Consider the following 21,105-nt stretch of genomic DNA (forward strand, 5'->3'; position numbering starts at 1 on the left):
AAATGATGAATTCACTTCTATTAAAGTCTAAGGAAAAAAATGCCATTCACTCTCATCTCTATATAATATCACTCTATAAATTCTAATCAGTAAGATTAGAGAAACTCAAAGTATTGGAAAGGAAGTTGCAAATTTATTATTTGCAGTTGATGTAATATTTACCTGAAAAATCCAAAGAATTGATTTTTAAATGAGAAATAATATGGAAAAGAGATGTTTCACTACAACTTATGGTTCCAAAGCTGATATAAAAATCAATAACATTCATATAAACAAAACAATGCATTAAAGAATATGAGAATATACCTCACTACAAAAAGTAAATTGAAAGTATAAAGAAATAAATTTAAGACAAACTATAATGAATCTAAATTAAAAAAGAAAAACTATGAAAGAAGGCTTGGCTAAATAGAAATACATTGCTTGCTTTTGGATTGAAGGGCTCCCTATAAATGTGTCAAATATTTCTAAATTTAACTTAGAGATGTTAAAAATTAAAAAAATGGCATTCTTATTAAAATTTGACAAACTGATTTTGAAATTCATTTTGAAAAGTTATAGTACTGAAAGCTTTGTAAGATTTTTCTAGGATAAATGAAACAGAATATAGTAAGAAATAGGATCAATGTCAATCAGAATTTAACTTTTATCATCAGTCCTTCCAATGAACACCCAGGATTGATCTCCTTTAGAATGGACCGGTTGGATCTCCTTGCAGTCCAAGGGACTCTCAAGAGTCTTCTCCAACACCACAGTTCAAAAGCATCAATTCTTCGGCGATCAGCTTTCTTCACATTCCAACTCTCACATCCATACATGACCACTGGAAAAACCATAGCCTTGACTAGATGGACCTTTGTTGGCAAAGTAATGTCTCTGCTTTTTAATATACTATCTAGGTTGGTCATAACTTTTCTTCCAAGGAGTAAGCGTCTTTTAATTTCCTGGCTGCAATCAGCATCTGCAGTGATTTTGGAGCCCCAGAAAAATAAAGTCAGCCACTGTTTCCACATCTATTTCCCATGAAGTGATGGGACCAGATGCCATGATCTTTGTTTTCTGAATGTTGAGCTTCAAGCCGACCTTTTCACTCTCACTTTCATCAAAAATACTTTGGTCACCTCATGCGACGAGTTGACTCACTGGAAAAGAGTCCGATGCTGGGAGGGATTGGGGGTGGGAGGAGAAGGGGACGACCGAGGATGAAATGGCTGGATGGCATCACCGACTCAATGGATATGAGTTTGAGTGAACTCCGGGAGTTGGTGATGGACAGGGAGGCCTGGCGGGCTGTGATTCATGGGGTCGCAAAGAGTCGGACACAACTGAGCAACTGAACTGAACTGAACTGAACTGAAAGTGAGACTTCAAGTAATTATCATTATGTGGCATTGGACCAAATGCTGTTTTTTCTGGGGAAGAACAGCTCTATTTCTGCTGCTACTGCTGCTGCTAAGTCACTTCAGTCGTGTCTGTGTGACCCCACAGACGGAAGCCCACCAGGCTCCCCCGTCCCTGGGATTCTCCAGACAAGAACACTGGAGTGGGTTGTCATTTCCTTCTCCAATGTGTGAAAGTGAAGTGGTTCAGTCGCGTCCGACCCTTAGCGACCCCACGGACTGCAGCCTACCAGGCTCCTCCATCCATGGGATTTTCTAGGCAAGAGTACTGGAGTGGCTTGCCATTGCTATATTTCTACCTGTTCCCAAAATTGAAAAGAAAAATGAAGCCATAATAAACCTAATAATAATGAACATTGGTGAACAGATTTTACTTAACGATACATAACAAAGCTTTGAGATCTAGCACACATATATCTGCTTTAGTTTAATAACTTTATATTGTTCTATTGTATGACTGAATCATTATTTAAATGGACTTGGTGGCTAGACATTAAGTCATTTCCATATTACAAGCAATGCTAAAGTGAACACCCTTTCACAAATGAATAAGTGAAATCTCTTGATTAAAATACAAAAAGGTGACATGCTTACATTTCATGTCAATGTATGGCAAAACCAACCAATATAATATTGTAAAATAATTAGCCTCCAATTTAAAAAAAAAGTGATCTGCTCATATGTGGGCTTCCCTGGTAGCTCAGATGGTAAAGAATCCTCCTGCAATGCGGGAGACCCCAGTTCCATCCCTGGGTTGGAAAGATCCCCTGGAGGAGGAAATGGCAACCCATTCCAGTATTCTTGCCTGGCAAGTCCCATGGACAGAGGAGCCTGGCGGGCTACAGTCCATGGGGTGGAAAAGAACCAGACATGACTGAGTGACTAAGTACTGCACAGCACATACTCAGATGGATCGTTTGGAGTTTTTAATGTATAATGTATTAATTAATGAGCTTCCCTGATGGCTCAATGGGTAAAGAATCCACCTGTCAATGCAGGAGACACACGATACACGGGTTCAATTCCTGGGTCAGGAAGATCCCCTGGAGAAGGAAATGGCAACCTACACCAGTATTCTTGCCTGGAAAATCCCATGGACAGAGGAGCCTTGTGGGCTACAGTCCAAAGGGTTGCACAGAGTTGGACAGAATGCATTATTGCAACGTATTCTTTGGATAGATATTGGGTTTGCAAAGTGATGAGATATCTTTTAAGGTACATGAAACTGCACAGTATGAACTTTTTTCAAACTTTGCATTTATTAACCAAATGATTTCTAAGATAGTTAAAGGAAGTTTGTCTGAAATGAAAGTGATGAGAGCAAGCTGCAGAGCATTGTGGATGCCATGATCTTACTTTTACAGAAAAAAAGGTTATTCATGCATGTATACTTTGAACTCACAAGGAGACTGAACCAAAAGGAAGAGCTATAAATAAAAGGGAAATAAATAATGCTATTGGGTAGACTTCAAAGATATCTAGATTTGTTTCTACTGATCTTTCTAAATTAGCTAAAATTAGATTCAAAACCAGGAAATGTGCAATTAATATTTCATAGCAACATTACTTAAGCTAATAAGAATGTGTGTTTATCAAAATTTTAAGTGTTTTTATTATATTCTTTCTTTCCTTCTTGCTAGAAACTCTACAATCCTTTCAGAGTGCATCATGGTGATTTTCAATTTCTAAATAGTATCTGGTAAACATATATAACTGAGAACCAAACTAAATAGTAAACCCTAAACAAACAAGGAGCAAAAGTGTTTGGTTTCCATGGCATATTCCAGATCGGATATCTTAAAACAAATGAAGCTGTTATGAAATTAGTAATTCTCTCATCAGCAAAACAAGCAAGGAATCTAGACTTTGATTTTATAAAATTCATCTTTAAGGCAATATTGTTTTAATTAAAGTTTACAGCAAAAGATTGAGAATGCTGTTTATAAGGTCAAGAATCATTTTCTTCAGGATTCCAGTAGAAGGGCAAATGGGAAAAAAAAAAATGAGGTTTGAGTTATCCCACAAGTGAATTTGTCTATCTAAGCTATACTTTGGCCACCTCATGCGAAGAGTTGACTCTGGAACTCTGGAAAAGACTCTGATGCTGGGAGGGATTTTGGGCAGGAGGAGACAGAGAATGAGATGGCTGGATGGCATCACCGACTCGATGGACATGAGTTTGAGTGAACTCTGGGAGTTGGTGATGGACAGGGAGGCCTGGCGTGCTGTGATTCATGGGATTGCAAAGAGTCAGACACAACTGAGCGACTGAACTGAACTGAAGCTATTTCTAACTGATAGACGTTTCATCAACATTCTTTATTTTCGTCTATAAATTGTATCACAGTTATCAAAAGGAAAATGAAAGAAAGGAATAAGAAATACATCAATAAAGTGCAGGACAATCTGTTAGGGCATTTTTAGAATGCTGCTGGACCTCCAATATCTACATAAATGGTGTCTTCTCAATGAAGCTCACCTGGGCCATCCCATTCTAAAATTAGACTCACCCATCCACCATCTTATGGTGTCTTACTTTGTTTCATGTTTTTTTTTCATGGTATTTATCACTTTCTAAATGGCAACCCACTCCAGTACTCTTGCCTGGACATGACTGAGCGATATAACTAACTTAACTAAAGGGTCATACACTTATTGTATTTATGGTTCTATCTCTCCTGCTGAAACCTAAGAACCAAGAGAAAATCTGTCTGATTTGTTCTCTGATGTATATACCTAGCATCTGGAATAATGTTGTCACATGATAAGCATGCAATAAATATTTGTTGAATAAATAAAATTACACAGAAGAAATTCCTTACTATGAAAGCAAAATATTGCAGTGAATTATTAGGTAAGGCTAGAGATTCGACTCTCAGAGTTTTAAAAGCACTCACAGCAGGCTGAGTAGAGGAGTAGATTAATTAAAAATTTAGAAGCCATCAAATATTTATGAGACACCTCTTGTGGCAAAGCACATTAACCCAAGTGTGCTATTGTGTTAATTATTAAATTCATAATAAATTTTGGCATTGATATTTTAAATTAAACAATTTGTTTTTCAAGACTCAGAGTTTGCATTCTCTCCTTCAATTGTTTATATATATACAGGTCCCAATATATTCCTTGGTGACCACAGATTCATGTAGATATTGCATCCAATGCTTCAGCTACTCACTCCCAAGACCATACCTTGGACATAACGAACACCTGGAAATTCTTTATTTTTTAAATAATTAATTTGAATAAGTAGCTATCTGCCTGTAACTTCTGTCTTTCATCAAGTTTAGTTATTTAGCCAATTATTCAAACCTAATGTAATTTTGAGATTCAGGATTGATCCCCCTGGGCACCAAACATCTCCTTTGCCTCAAAGCATCAGCTGCTTGTCCTAGTAACCTCCCATCTTTCTGAGGTTGGAGTTCATAGCTTATTAAACACGCTCTTAAATGGCAACCCAATCCAGTACTCTTGCCTGGAGAATCCCACAGACGGAGGAGCCTGGTGGACCACAGTCCATGGGGTCGCAAAGAGTCAGACATGACTGAGCGACTTCACTTTCACTTCACTTTCATATTAATGATACCGATTCCAAACTGAAACTAATATTAAATGGAATAACAATACTACTATAAATAGTTAACATTTTTGAATCCTGGATGGATGCCCAACCCTATTTGAATTTCTTTACATGTACTTATTACTATAATCCTGACAGCTCCACAGTGGTAAAGCGTCTGACTACAATGCAGGAGACCCGGGTTCGATCCCTGGATTGGGAAGATCTCCTGGAGAAGGAAATGGCAACCCACTCCAGTATTCTTGCCTGGAAAACCCCATGGACTTAGGAGCCTGGCAGGCTACAGTCCATGGGGTCGCAAAGAGTCGGACACGACTGAGCGACTTCACTTTCACTTTCATCATATGTATGAAGAAACTAAAGGAAGATTAAGTTAAAAATTCTTGCTTGAGGTCACAAAAGTGGACAGTTTAGAACTGGATTATGAAGCCTGAAATGTAATTTCCAGAGCATATTCTTGTAAGCATGGGATCTGCTCTCACTGATCTACAGAAATGGCCCTTGCAAGTTTGCAGTGACCTGCCTATTACTAACTGTAATCAGCTCTACTTACACTCCACAGTGGAAGGGTGAAACTGTATATTTATGGCCCCCAAACTTGATTCTCAAAAGCTCTCAGACTAGCCTTTTCTGTTTTCTGATTGGTTGCCTATTTCTAGTTCTCTCTGTCAAATTATCTCTTCTTCCCTCATCTCTGCCCTTGCCCATTCTTTTCATTGTCAAAACACAACACTGACTTTTGTGTCATAGAGAAAGTAGAAACTAGTAGGTAAATTTTCTATACCTCTCCCATTCTATCCTCTTATTTCCATGGATAAATTATTCTATTTAATGTTATTCCCTCTACCATCGCTTTGATTCTATGTCTTCCCTTTTACCTAGGCCTTTCATAAAACATTTTTGTCTTCCATGATGTCAGAGTACTATGACTTTCCTCTTCTTTGACTCCTTGTTTCTGTTTTCTTTTCTTTCTCTTCCTTACTCTTTTTTTTTTGTAATTAATTTATTTTTTATTGGAGGCAAATTATTTTACAATATTATATTGGTTGGTTTTGCCATATATTGACATGAATTCGCCCGGGGTTTACATAAGTTCCCCCTCCTGAACCCCCCTCCCACCTCCCTCCTCCCTTTATCCTCCTAAGTTATAGTATTAAATAATGTTCACTTTAGGCTTGATTCGCTTATGTGGCATGCCCCCTCTAGGCCTTATCAATAATTACTATGATTACAGGAATTATACATAGGACTTCAATTAAAATTAAAAATCTATATCTGTAGCCCAATATGTACTCAATATGCCAGCAAATTTAGAAAACTCAGCAGTGGCCACAGGAATGGAAAAGGTAATTTTCATTCCAACCCCCCAAAAAGGCAATGCCAAAGGATGTTCAAACTATCACACAATTGCACTCATCTCACACGCAAGGAAAGTAATGCTCAAATTCTCCAAATCAGGCTTCATCAGTATGTGAACCGTGAAATTCCAGATGTTCAAACTGGATTTAGAAAAGGCAGAGGAACCAGAGATCAAATTGCCAACATCCGCTGGGTCATGGAAAATGCAAGAGAGTTCCAGAAAAACATCAATTTCTGCTTTATTGACTATGCCAAAGCCTTTGACTGTTTGGATCACAACAAACAGTGGAAAATACTTCAAGAGATGGGAATAACAGAACACCTGACCTGCCTCCTGAGAAATCTGTAAGCAGGTCAAGAAGCAACAGTTAGAATGACGTGGAACGACAGACTGGTTCCAAATCAGGAAACAGTACATCAAGGCTGAATATTGTCACCCTGTTTATTTAACTTATATGCAGAGTACATATGTGAAATGCATGGCTGGATGAAGCACAAGCTGGAATCAGGATGCTGAGAGAAATATCAATAACCTCAGATATGCAGATGACACCACCCTTATGGCAGAAAGTGAAGAAGAACTAAAGAGCCTCTTGATGAAACTGAAAGAGAAGAGTGAAAATGTAGGCTTAAAACTCAACATTCAGAAAACTAAGATCATAGCATCCGGTCCCATCACTTCATGGCTAATAGTTGGGGAAGTAATGGAAACAGTGAGAGAATTTATTTTCTTGGGCTCCAAAATCACTGCAGATGGTGACTGCAGCCATGAAATTAAAAGATGCTTATTCCTTGGAAGAAAAGCTGTGACCAACCTAGACAACATATTAAAAAGCAGAGACATTACTTTGCTAATGAAGGTCCATCTAGTCAAAGCTTTGGTTTTTGCAGTAGTTGTGTATGGAAGTGAAAGTTGAACTATAAAGAAAGCTGAGCACTGAAGAATTGATGCTTTTGAACTATGGTGTTGGAGAAGACTCTTGAGAGTCCCTTGGACTGCAAGACTCTTGAGAGTCCCTTGGACTCCAACCAGTCCATTCTAAAGGAAATCAGTCCTAAATAGTCATTGGAAAGACTGAAGCTGAAACTCCAATACTTTGGCCACCTGATGTGAAAAACTGACTCATTGGAAAAGACCCTGATGCTGGGAAAGATTGAAGGCAGGATAAGGGGATGACAGAGGATGAGATGGTTGGATGGCATCACTGACTTGATGGACATGAGTTTGAGTAAGCTCCGGGAGTTGGTGATAGACAGGGAAGCCTGGCATGCTGCAGTCTACGGGGTCACAAAGAGTCAGACATGACTGAGTGACTGAACTGAGCTGAACTAATGTGTAGCCCACATCTCTCCTGAGCTTTGTCCAATGTCTTAAAAGATAAGGTGAAGTATATTAAAAATGTTTAAAGTCTGAGTGAAAATTGATTAGAATCAGGCAGCATCCTACCTAGCAAAGGAATTCTGAGAAACTGTACAAAATGAAAGACTTTTATAGGCAAAGAGGAGAGGGAACAGGAAAGCTGATTCTAGGCAAAAAATGGATTGGTTCTTGTGTGGTTACTTTCCTTAGGGGATTGTAGGCGATTATCACTTAGACTACCTCACTAGTTCTGATTGGGAGACTCCTAGTTGATTGGTTTATTTGAGATTCCATTTCTAGGAAAGCCAGAACTGTAAGTCAGTCTTTGTTTGGTGATGAGGGCTTAGCACAAGTAACTCTATCTTGGGTCTTTGCCTTGTATTGCAACAGTATGTAATCATGTCCTGAATATCTTTGCTTGGATGTTTCATAAGCACCTTAAACTCAACATCTAAAATTGAACTTTCATGTTTCACCACAATTTTCTTCTTCCCTCCTTATCTCAGTGCATGGCATCATTATCCACTTAATTTTTGCAAGGTATAGACTTTAAAATAGAGTCATCCTAAAATACTGGTTTTCTTTCAACACTTACCTCTAAGCAGTCTTTAAAACTTAAAATTTTTTTTCTCCTATGTATCTTTTGACTCTGTCTACTTCTATCTAATTCAACTGACATTTCCTAATATAGAAAATAATATATATTTTTAAAATACTTATTAGAGGTGCAACAATCTTCTAATTGCCCTCTCTTCATCCAATATAGCCATAATAAACCCATAATAACCATAATCTCACCAATATTAAAAGATAAACTGAAACATATTAAAAACCTTAAGGGTTTATCCGAGCAAAAATCTGTTTGAATTGGGCAGTGCCAAACTGAAAGTAGTTGAAGTGCTCACTGGCAGAAGCTAGGGGAAAGGCTTCTATATAAAAGGTGAAATAACAAACCAAGGACATTATTCGAGGGATTGTAGTTTAAGTGTTTCTCTTATTTGGAAAAGACTAATTGTCTGTTGGTGATTGATTGTCCTTGGTTTCCATGACTGAACCTAGTGGGATTTATAGGCTGAGGTTTTGGTTTGCTTATGTAGGCTGCCAAAGGCCTTAGAGTCACCTCAGTCAAATGGTCTCCTTGCTGAATTAACATCAACTAGGAAATAAACTTCCTCCTTCCCCCCAATCCCCAAAGTTTCACCCCATTATTAGTTTAGACTCAGGCTTGAGGTCAGATTCTTAATATTTAAATCAGGATGAGGCAAGTGTGGTTCCTTTCAATCTGAAGTCCTATGAACTAAAGAGACAAATTAATTGCCCTTCAAAATACCCGACATCCAGTGGTGGGGTTGAATAGCCACAGTAGACATACCTTTTCAAAATGGTGTGGGGAAGGTGGTGAGAGGCATTATAGAAGACACATGGCAGTCACTTGTGCCAAGAAATTCTGAAATCTAATTGAAATCTAGTTAGGCATGTGTTAACACTTTCAGCCAGCGTTCAATTCTGCTTCCTTGGAAATGGATTTCTGAGGCTTTCCCCCTGCACTCTCAGCTTCATTCTCGGAGTCATCTTTCCTTCTCCATAATCAATGGCTCATGCTTGCTGCTGATTGGTTTCTCATTCCTACTTGCTTCCCAAGAAGGTTGAGAATATGATTTATCTTTCCACTGAGACTTTCTGTGTCAAAGAATGACAGTTCTCAGTGTTTCACCAGTGAAAAGTCCTAGTAGCTTCTTCTCCCAAGTGGAATCTTCTTTATGGTGTTCCCAGAGTTGCTCTTGGAATACCAGGAAGTCCACTGTGATGATCATTATGGCAGAGGGCATGGAGAGATGAACAGTAGATAGGGTAAAGAAATCTAGGTGGTGTGAGATGATCATGCACCTCTCAATCTGTCCACACTTCCCTTCCCCCTTCCTTGACGCTGGCCCTTTGGAGAAGTCTTTCTGGTGGGAGTCATTGTTTTCCTCTGACAAAACCACTGAATTAATAATATTAAAGCAAAACAAACAAACAAAAAAAACCACAAAGTAGCAAAAGTCCTTCTTTCCCATTTAGACATATTATGTTAGTTCATGAATAGGAGTATATTTTGGGCAGAAGAATTTTCAGCCAAAGAGGAATTTTTACCCACCTGGCATGCATAGTCTAAAGAATCTTTTATGTATTTACTGTTCCCCCAACCAAAGAAGAAAATAGAAACAAAGATTTTACTCCTCTGAAACCATGCATTAGCTTTTCTAATTCCTGACCATTTATGTTTAAAAGATCCACAGCGGCTTTCAAATCTTTAACCTTGGGGTTAAATAGAAATCTCTGAAGGTAGAAAACTAAAGTAGCCTAGGGTATCATTCTTTCTGAGGGTGAAGGTCGCTTTCAGCTTGATTTCCCTGACATAGCATTCCTGCAAAAAACATATGCTAATTGTTCTTCAGTCGCTAAGTTGTGTCCAACTCTTTGCAACCCATGAACTGCAGCACGTGAGGCTTCCTCGTCCTTCACTATCTTCCGAAGTTTGCTCAAATTCATGTCCATTGAATCGGTGATGCTGTCTAACCATCTCATCCTCTGTTGCCTCCTCCTTTTTCCCTTAATCTTTCCCACCAACTCTTTTTCCAGTGAGTCTTCACATCAGGTGGACAAAGTATTGGAGCTTTAGCTTCAGCATCAGTCCTTGCAATGAATATTCAGGATTGATTTCCTTTCGGATTGACTGGTTTGATCTCTTTGATAATTCCTAATAAGTCTGGTCTTTAATAAGGTACTTATCTTGTCCTGAGAAGTGTTAATTATGGATCAGGTGCCTCTCTGGAGAAGTACATACTGCTAGTTACAGATAATCTCATTTTAGAGACCATGTTTACGTAGTTTTTTTTTTTTTTTTCTGGACTGGTCACTTATGATAATATACATGCTACAATTCCATTCTCCCCAATCATTCCACCTTCACCCTCTCCCACAGAGTCCCAAAGACTGTTCTAAATGCCTATGTCTCTTTTGCAGTCTCTTATACAGGGTTCAGGTTACCATTTTTCTAAATTCCATATATATGTGTTAATATACGGTATTGATGTTCTTCTTTCTGGCTTACTTCACTCTGTATAATTGGCTCCAATTTCATCCACCTCATTAAAACTGATTCAAATGCATTCTTTTTGATGGCTGAGAAATACTCCATTGTGTATATGTACCAAAGCTTTCTTATCCATTCATCTGCAGATGGACATCTAGGTTGCTTCCATGTCCTGGCTATTATAAACAGTGCTGCAATGAACATTGGAGTACATGTGTCTCTTTCAATTCTGGTTTCCTCGGTGTGTATTTTAGATCTACATTAGCATTTTTATACTACTTAGATAAATGACTTGTATTTGTCCTAGAGAAGCTAATATTTGTGTTGCAATGATTAGGAGTTATTGTCCATGACAGGCAATCTTGCTCTTCTTTCAACAGTAGTAACTAGGGATGATTTTAGATTTCTTCCCTGGTTTATCTGTCCTTTAGGCAGAATATTATTGAATATGGGCAAATTATGACTAAAATTATTTTTTAACTGGGAAAAAGCATTAAGTTTTAGTCTTTTTCAAGTAAGTGACTATGAATTAAACCCTTAGCTATACTTCCGTTGATACCATGGTTGACACTGCAATTTTGTCTTTTCCAACAATGAAGCAGAAAAAAAACCACAGTGTTTTCTATATTTTAGGGGAGACTCTTGAACTCAGAGTCTATGGTAGTTTATACTGGGTACACTTGGTTAAGCTGGAATTAATTTTCTCCAAATCCCCTTCCTTCTGTGGCCTTGGTTTAGAATCGACCAGAGCGTAAGGCATATGGAAGATGAAAGTCCAGTAATGGCTGTTGTTCTCTGATGGCTGGTGTGAGGTGTGGTCAGAAGCACAGATGTGGTGGCATGTTCCAGCTTTTCCTCAGTGTCGATTGTTCACCTCCCTGGCTACTGGCCCTGACCACATTACGTGGTCCCACATCAGTAGCTTAATATGCCCCGCTTCTCAAATTCTCCTGCAAGCTCCCAAACCTGTCTGCTTGACCCAGGACTTTAGCGGTTGCTAGATCTAATAGCAAGCTCTCTGTGGATAGACAGAATCCCTGAGAACTAGAGCAGAGTGATAACCTAAGGAATACTAGGAGTATCTCAGTCTAATATTTAACTGTTTTTAATGAGTACGATCTGGTGAACATTTAGACAGAACTGTAGCACTGTGATGAGGAACTAAATTTTAAATTTATAATTTTAAGTTACTGAAGTTTAAATTTCAGAACCAAAGAAGTGTAGAATACTTTTCTATGAAACACAACTTCATTGTCTTGGTAGAATGACATTTTACTTTAACTGTTGCATTGTGTCAGTTGCTGTTTATCGTGTGCAGATTGGGTGTGTGCATGTAGTTACTGTCCATGGGTTGACTCAATTTGATGTGACTTTTTTCTATACACCCATGTAAAAGTGTGACATGTTTACTTGAGATTTTATGCATTAATACCTATGTAATTCATAATTGGTAATTAAAAAGAAATACTAATTATTATTTTAATTGTAATTGTTATTTTACCTAAAAATAAGTATAGACTCATTTTCAAATTTGAAATGAAGGCTTACTGTGGGTGTAGCATTGAGTGGAGATGTTAAAACTAGTAAAGCGAAAAAAAAAAAAAGGTCATAAATTGCATGGTGAACAGCAATTGCAAGTCACTAGGACAGAGCAGAACTGAAAAGCTATTTCATTGTTGTGTAAAATTAAACAAACATAAGATGGACGATTGCAACACATTGATGGTAAATTTGATATTTCCTTTTAACAAAAATTCAATGACATTAGGAGTGTGAAGTCAAAGTTAAAGAATAAAGAAAACACATCAGCTGAAATGAAAAAATCAGTGCATAACAAGCTTTTAAATGACTTGTAACAGGATCTGATCTAGTAAATGATGAATTTTTGTATAAAAACTCTTGATGTTTTGAAAGAATGCAAAAGACAATGACTAATTTTACTTTTTTAAAAGCCTTCTTTAATGTGGCTACCAGACAATTAGAATTTATTTATGTAGCTTGCATTAAATTTCCACTGAACAGTGCTGATTTAAAAAGTGTACCCAGACTTGAATTAAAGTCTCATTTAAGCAAACCAGAGAAACTTCATTGCAGTTCTTCTCATTTCTAAGGGACTTTGCAAAGCATATTTTATTTTTTACTATGTAGTTCATAAATATTTGATATTTTGCTGTTAGTATTACTGGTTACTTGTGTTTATATGTGCTAGTAAATATTCACACATTAAAGAATATTTCTATATAAACTTAGAAAGTGGAAAAAACATACTTTACTACCATGTACAGTCATTATTAGCATATTAATAGCATTTTTTAAAGCACAAAATTCATTTCAAAGTAATTAAAATCATAGAGGAATACATGAAAAAGGCACTATTGAAAGTGAAGTCTTATCAACCACATCTGATAAGACATGATGTAATTAGATAAAGCGGGAAATATAAGTGTTGCCAGTGAATATCAATTTTCCCAGGAATCTAGGAGTAAATATTTGGTAGAATAATTAATGACAAATACCAACATGCCTTTATTGGTTAGAAGTAGTTCTTGATAACCATATTGCTTAAGTGTAATTATTTTTATATATTAGGGTAATATTTGATATAACATTCAGTAACATTGCATTTGAACTGTCAGTTTTAAACTTAATGAACTGCTTGTCCTTTGAAGAACCAATATGAGTTTTCTTTTGCTGCATGATTTCATTGGTGTCACTTATAACTGTACTATGTCATTTCTGGAGTAAATGATTTCCACAGAGACTGAGTAGCCAGTGTGCTTGCAAAACATACAGTGCTCTGCAAATCTAAAGGCTGGGTTACCAGACTTGACAGCCAACCTAACTAAATGACTAAACAAACCCTCTGTAGAAACTTACACCTGCTTGGCTCCTTCAAGCATTTCTAAGCATTTTAATTCTGCCAAAGATGTGACCTGGTGTTTTAATAAATAGTCAGCAAGCATCTTTAATACATGGGGCTATTGATTCTAGCTAGAGATGCCTATCACCTGAGTTGATCTTTAATGTATTTCGACAGGATTCTCTTGAAAAAAAGTAAAAGAAAAAAAAAGCCAAACTTGTGTTACCATTCTTAGACAATATTATCAATATTAGAAAATATTTATCAATTTAAAAAAAACAACAGAAAAACACAATCGTAGGATAAAATTATGTGTCATTACTACCTAAACTGATGCTGAAGCTGAAACTGCAATACTTTGGCCACCTCATGCGACGAGTTGACTCACTGGAAAAGACTCTGATGCTGGGAAAGGTTGGGGGCGGGAGAAGAAGGGGACGACAGAGAATGAGATGGCTGGATGGCATCACCGACTCTGTGGACATGAGTTTGAGTGAGCTCCGGGAGTTGGTGATGGACAGGGAGGCCTGGCGTGCTGTGATTCATGGGGTCTCAAAGAGTCAGACACAACTGAGCTACTGAACTAACCAACTAACCTGAAATGTATAGTTTTCAATAAAATTGAGATATGCAAGGAAAGAGTAAAGTATAATCCATACGCATAATACTCTAGCAAGCAATAAAAACTATTTTGAAGGAGGCCCACATGGGAAGCTGGTAGACTTGGCAGACAGAAATCAAAACAGCTTTAATATTATAAATATGTTTAAAAGCTAAAAGAAGTGATGCTTAAAGAGTTGCAGATTCTCCCTTGTCAAAGGGAGGCAAGAATATTCAATGGAGAAAAGACAATCTCTTTAACAAATGGTGCTGGGAAAACTGGTCAACCACTTGTAAAAGAATGAAACTAGAACACTCCCTAACACCCTACACAGAAATTAACTCAAAATGGATTAAAGATCTAAATGTAAGACCAGAAACTATAAAACTCCTAGAGGAGAACATAGGCAAAACACTCTCTGACATAAATCACAGCAGGATCCTCCATGACCCACCTCCCAGAATATTGGAAATAAAAGCAAAAATAAATAAATGGGACCTAATTAAAATTAAAAGCTTCTGCACAGCAAAGGAAACTATAAGCAAGGTGAAAAGACAGCCTTCAGAATGGGAGAAAATAATAGCAAATGAAGCAACCGATAAAGGATTAAGCTCAAAAATATACAAGCAACTCCTGTAGCTTAATTCCAGAAAAATAAACGACCCAATCAAAAAGTGGGCCAAAGAACTAAACAGACATTTCTCCAAAGGAGACATACAGATGGCTAACAAATACATGAAAAGATGCTCAACATCACTCATAATCAGAGAAATGCAAATTAAAACCACAATGAGGTACCATTTCACACCAGTCAGAATGCTGCTATCCAAAAGTCTACAAGCAATAAATGCTGGAGAGGGTGTGGAGAAAAGGGAACCCTCTTACACTGTTGGTGGGAATGCAAACTAGTACAGCCACTATGGAGAACAGTGTGGAGATTCCTTTAAAAACTGGAAATAGAACTGCCATACGACCCAGCAATCCCACTGCTGGGCATACACACTGAGGAAACCAGAATTGAAAGAGACAATGTTCACCACAGCACTGTTTATAATAGCCAGGACATGGAAGCAACCTAGATGTCCATATGCATATGAATGGATAAGAAAGCTGTGGTACATTTACACAATGGAGTAATACTCAGCAATTAAAAAGAATACATTTGAATTAGTTCTAATGAGGTGGATTAAACTGGAGCCTATTATAGAAAGTGAAGTAAGCCAGAAAGAAAAACACCAATACAGTATACTAACACATATATATGGAATATAGCAAGAGGATAATGATAACCCTGTATACGAGACAACAGCAGAGACTTGGGTATGTGGAACAGTCTTTCGGACTCTGTGGGAGAGGACGAGGGTGGGATAATTTGGGAGAATGGATTGAAACATGTATATTATCATAAGTGAAACGAATCTGACGTGGTTGGGGGCTCCCCACCTCAACACTCTGTGGATTTAAGAGGCCGTTCCTTCTGAAAGTGTATAAATTAGCCTGGGATAGAACCTGCATGCTGAATTTACTAATTAAGAAATGAGAAACCAGAACTATAAAGGTGGCATAGAAATACAAGAAACTATTCTTAAGTAATCTTTTAAAACTTTGAACAGAGTTACAGATTTTACCATTTGTTATAAACTGGTATATATAATTTAACCAGAACCATAAGAAAGTTAGTATTGTGTGAATTCTGAAGCACTTTCATGTTGTAGGAATAATGTGGACTTTCTTGAGTTTTACACATTCATAAGTAAATGGTCTGTATCTCGTGCCTTTGTTGGTTTTCTGTGAGCTGTAGTTTCTGGGAAGTGACCAGCTCTCATTCCTGTAACTCTTGTAATCCAGTCATTCGTGTGCCTCCTTCATGAGGATTCAGTGCTGCTGTGGTGCTGTTATCCCTCTGATAGGAACTCTAACTCAGTGTAAAGCCCCAAAGGTCTGTTACTTAATTTTATTTTATATTGTACTATATTTTATTTACAGTGTTATGTTTGTTTCAGGTATATAGCAAAGTGATACAGTCATATATATATATATATGAATTAACAAAAGCAGTTCCCATCTTTTGATGGGGTGCTCATGGTTTATAACATAAATGGCATTATTTTGAGAGAGGGATAACTTAGGTATGGCATTGGGTTTTTTTTCTTTTTGCAACTTGAGGCAGTTGTAAAATAACTTAATGTAGCTTTTTACAACTGTGTATTCTATAGTATTTTTTTATTTGGTGAAATTTTAACTGTTAATGTTTTTGGCATTGTAAATTTAATTAAATTATTTAAAAAAAGAATTGCCGATATGATGATAATGCCTCATGAAACAGAGAATAAAAATAAAGGGAAGAAATTACTAAGAAAAAAAAAGGAACTTCTGAAGATGAAAAGTAAGATAGTCCAAACAAAAATTCATTAGAGGGGCTCAATAGTAGACTTCATATGTCAGAAGAAAGATCAGCAAACTGAAGACAGATGAGTAGAGATTAGGGAATCTGAAGAAAAGAGAAAGAAACAATGAAAAAATAAAGAATAAAATCTCAGAGAAATTTGGGACACAATTAAACACACAAGATTATGTGATGGATATACTAGAGGAAATAGGAAGAGGGAAAAAGACAGGAGATGAATCAAATAAATGATGTCTGGAAACTTTGCAGATATGAAGAAAAGTGCAAATCTGCACATCCAAAAAGTTGAAAACCTTCAAATAAGACAAATGGAAAGCGACCCATTATGAAATACATTATAGTAAAAATGTTCAAAGACAAAGGTAAATCTTAAAAGCAGAAAGTGAAAAAACATCTCACCCTGTACATGGGAACTTCAGTAACAGAAACAATTAACTTTTCAGAAATGAATAGAGATCAGAAGGCAGTGGGAAGATGTATGCAAAGTGCTAAAAGTATTAAAAAAAAAGCTGTCAAAAATCTTAAATTTAGCAAAACTATCTTTCAAAAATAAGGTGAAATAATACTGCCAGATAGAGAAAAACTGAGTGATTAGGATGCTGGAACACTGGACTTACGAAAAATAAAAAAGGAAGTTTTTCAAAAGGAACCAGAAATGGTAAAAAAAAAAAAAAAAGTTAAAATTGCAAACTTTACAAAAATATACTGGCTATCCTTCCTTCTCTCAGCTTCTATAAAAAGACATATTATAAAAAGTAGTAATTTAACAATGTACTGATGGAGTTGTAGCTTACACAGGTATGTATGCCACTAATAGCACAAACACGATGGCAAAGAGGAAACTGGCTTATAGATAAACTACTTTTCCATATTTCTTTGGAACTAAGTTATTATAAATCTGAAGTAGAGTCTGACAAAACTATAATTAAAAAATCATTAATCTGATAAAGGAGGAACAGAACAGACAAGAAATGAGATGCATAGAAAACAAAAAATGATGTTCATCCAGCAATATCAATAATACATATGAATGGACTAAAAATCTAATCAGAAGACAGAGATTGCTATATGGGTAAAAGAAACCATATCTAACTCTATATTTATAGAAAATACATTACAGATTAAAAAATGCAAATAGATTGTAAGTAAAATGGTAGAAAAACAATATGAAAAGGAGAGCTGGAATAATTATAATAATGTTAAATTAGACTTTAAGAGAAAAATTCGTACTAGAGACAAAGGAAATTTTATATTGATAAATGGAATCAATTAGAAAGGAACACATAATAGTTATAAACATATTTGTATCTAACAGAAACCCTAATCCATGAATCAAAACATAATAGGAGGAAGAGAGAAAAAGACAATTCAAAAATAACAAAGGAAGATCAGTTCAGTTCAGTCGCTCAGTCTTGTTTGACTCTCCGCGACCCCATGAATCACAACATGCCAGGCCTCCCTGTCCATCACCAACTCCCAGAGTTCACTCAAACTCATGTCCACAGAGTTGGTGATGCCATCCAGCTATCTCATTTTCTGTCGTCCCCTTCTCCTCCCGCCCCCAACCTTTCCCAGCATCAGAGTCTTTTCCAGTGAGTCAACTCGTCGCATGAGGTGGCCAAAGTATTGGAGTTTCAGCTTAGCTTCAGTCCTTCCAATGAACACCCAGGATTGATCTCCTTTAGAATGAACTGGTTGGATCTCCTTGCAGTCCAAGGGACTCTCAAGAGTCTTTTCCAACACCACAGTTCAAAAGCATCAATTCTTTGGCAATCAGCTTTCTTCACAGTCCAACTCTCACATCCATACATGACCACGGGAAAAACCATTGCCTTGACTAGACGGAACTTTGTTGGCAAAGTAATGTCTCTGCTTTTTAATATACTATCAAGGTTGGTCATAACTTTACTTCCAAGGAGTAAGCATCTTTTAATTTCCTGGCTGCAATCAGCATCTGCAGTGATTTTGGAGCCCCCCAAAATAAAGTCTGACACTGTTTCCACTGTTTTTCCATCTATTTCCCATGAAGTGATGGGACCAGATGCCATGATCTTTGTTTTCTGAATGTTGAGCTTCAAGCCAACCTTTTCACTCTCCTCTTTCACTTTCATCAAGAGGCTTTTGAGTTCCTCTTCACTTTCTGCCATAAGGGTGGTGTCATCTGCATATCTGAGGTTATTGATATTTCTCCCAGCAGTCTTGATTCCAGCTTGTGTTTCTTCCAGCCCAGCATTCCTCATGATGTACTCTGCATATAAGTTAAATAAGCAGGGTGACAATATACAGCCTTGACGTACTCCTTTTCCTATTTGGAACCAGTCTGTTGTTCCATGTCCAGTTCTGACTGTTGCTTCCTGACCTGCATACAGGCTTCTCAAGAGGCAGGTAAGGTGGTCTGGTATTCCCATCTCTTTCAGAATGTTCCACAGTTTATTGTGATCCACACAGTCAAAGGCTTTGGCATAGTCAATGAAGCAGAAATAGATATTTTTCTGGAACTCTCTTGTTCTCCATGGTCCAGCGGATGTTGGCAATTTGATCTCTGGTGCCTCTGCCTTTTCTAAAACCTGCTTGAACATCTGGGAGTTCACGGTTTACATATTGCTGAAGTCTGGCTTGGAGAATTTTGAGCATGACTTTACTAGCGTATGAGATGAGTGCAATTGTGTGGTAGTTGAGCATTCTTTGGCATTGCCTTTCTTTGGGATTGGAATGAAGACTGACCTTTTCCAGTCCTGTGGCCACTGCTGAGTTTTCCAAAATTGCTGGCATATTGAGTGCAGCACTTTCACAGCATCATCTTTCAGGATTTGAAATAGCTCAACTGGAATTCCATCACCTCCACTAGCTTTGTTCATAGTGATGCTTTCTAAGGCCCACTTGACTTCACATTCCAAGATGTCTGGCTCTAGGTCAGTGATCACGTTATCATGACTATCTTGGTCGTGAAGATCTTTTTTGTACAGGTCTTCTGTGTATTCTTGCCACCTCTTCTTAATATCTTCTGCTTCTGTTAGGTCCATACCATTTCTGTCCTTTATCGAGCCCATCTTTGCATGAAATGTTCCCTTGATATCTCTAATTTTCTTGAAGAGATCTCTTGTTTTTCCTATTCTGTTGTTTTCCTCTATTGTTTGCATTGATCACTGAGGAAGGCTTTCTTATCTCTCCTAGTTATTCTTTGGAACTCTTCTTTCAGATCCTTATATCTTTCCTTTTCTCCTTTGCTTTTCGCTTCTCTTCTTTTCATAGCTATTTGCAAGGCCTCCTCAGACAGCCATTTTGCTTTTTTGCATTTTTTTTCATGGGAATGGTCTTGGTTCCTGTCTCCTGTACAATGTCACGAACCTCCATCCAGAGTTCATTAGGCACTCTATCTATCAGATCTAGTCCCTTAAATCTATTTCTCACTTCAACTGTATAATCATAAGGGATTTAATTTAGGTCATATCTGAATGGTCTAGTGGTTTTCCCTACTTTCTTCAATTTAAGTCTGAATTTGGCTATAAGGAGTTCATGATCTGAGCCACAGTCAGCTCCTGGTCTTGTTTTTGCTAACTGTATAGAGCTTCTCCATCTTTGGCTGCAAAGAATATAATCAATCTGATTTTGGTGTTGACCATCTGGTGATGTCCATGTGTAGAGTCTTCTCTTGTGTTCTTGGAAGAGGGTGTTTGCTATGACCAGTGCGTTCCTTTGACAAAACTCTATTAGCCTTTGCCCTGCTTCATTCCGTGCTCCAAGGCCAAATTTGCCTGTTATTCCAGGTGTTTCTTGACTTCCTACTTTTGCATTCCATCCCCTATAATGAAAAGGACATCTTTTTTGGGTGTTGTTTCTAAAAGGTCTTGTAGTTCTTCATAGAACCGTTCAACTTCGGCTTCTTCAGCGTTACTGGTTGGGGCATAGGCCTGGATTACTGTAATATTGAATGGTTTGCCTTGGAAACGAACAGAAATCATTCTGTCGTTTTTAAGATTGCCTCCAAGTACTGCATTTCGTACTCTTTTGTTGACCATGATGGCTACTCCATTTTTTCTAAGGGATTCCTGCCCACAGTAGTAGATATAATGGTCATCTGAGTTAAATTCACCCATTCCAGTCCATTTTAATTCACTGATTCCTAGAATGTCTAAAAAAGGAAGATCAGTCAGTTCAGTTCAGTCGCTCAGTCGTGTCCGACTCTCCGCGACCCCATGAACACAGCACGCCAGGCCTCCCTGTCCATCACCAACTCCCGGAGTACACTCAAACTCATGTCCACAGAGTCGGTGATGCCATCCAGCCATCTCATTCTCCATCGTCCCCTTCTCTTCCTGCCCCCAACCTTTCCCAGCATGAGTCTTTTCCAGTGAGTCAACTCGTTGCATGAGGTGGCCAAAGTATTGCAGTTTCAGTTTTAGCATCAGTCCCTCCAATGAACATTCAGGATTGATCTCCCTTAGAATGGACTGGTTGGATC

This window comes from Moschus berezovskii, chromosome 3 (assembly GCF_049115385.1).
Source record: "Moschus berezovskii isolate FMDL1 chromosome 3, NW_MosBer_1.0, whole genome shotgun sequence".
Taxonomy (NCBI): Eukaryota; Metazoa; Chordata; class Mammalia; order Artiodactyla; family Moschidae; genus Moschus; species Moschus berezovskii.